This window comes from Octodon degus, unplaced genomic scaffold, assembly GCF_000260255.1.
Source record: "Octodon degus isolate 3935 unplaced genomic scaffold, OctDeg1.0 scaffold00215, whole genome shotgun sequence".
Lineage (NCBI taxonomy): Eukaryota > Metazoa > Chordata > Mammalia > Rodentia > Octodontidae > Octodon > Octodon degus.
Genome location: NW_004524791.1, coordinates 910,099 through 910,883, shown reverse-complemented (window position 1 = coordinate 910,883; position 785 = coordinate 910,099).

Here is a 785-nt window from a genome sequence, read left to right as displayed (position 1 = left end):
ATAGAGGTTTTAATTTTCTGTTTCATACATTCTATTTCTTTCCTAAATTGCTTATTCAGGGGTTCCATCATTTTTATATTCTGCTCTATTTTTTATCAGTGTATTCTTTAGAGGCACTTAGTACTTCTTTGATTATAGTTATTACATTTTTTAGTTCAGAAATATTTTCTGATCTGATTTCTTCTATACCTTTCTGCAGTTGTTTCTTTACTTCCAAGGCTATTATTTCAGAGATATCTGGCATGTGATTTCCAGTTTCCTCAGTGCTAGTGTCTTTTGCATTTGTACTGGGTGGACTCGGGGCCTGAGACTGCATTTTGTTCCTTCTCTTTGTCATTTTGTATACCACTGTCTTCTGACCTTAGTGGGTCTTGCCTCTAGCCTCTTTGCAGGGAATTCTGCTGAAGGGTTCCACACCAGGCCTGCACTCTGGGTCTATTCAGGATCCGCGGGCCCCGAACAGTCTCACTCACATGCTGGGCCTGCGCTCCAGGTCGCTTCAGGATCTGTGGGCCCCGGGTCGCCTCACTCACATGCAGGGCCTATGCTCTGGGTCTATCCATACTTTTTAAAAACCTGGGGGAGGAGGGGCTCAGAAAATCTACAAATAACACAGTTAACAACAAATCAGAGCTAGTGGGATGTGAGATAGCTCAGCGGACTAAAACCTGTTTAGGCAAGGTTAGGCAAGCGTAGGCAAGCGTAGGGACTGCGGTTCAACCCAGGGTGCCACATGCCACGCCAGCCCTGCCCCCAGGGCAGGCTGAGCTGGTCAGAGTCCAGGT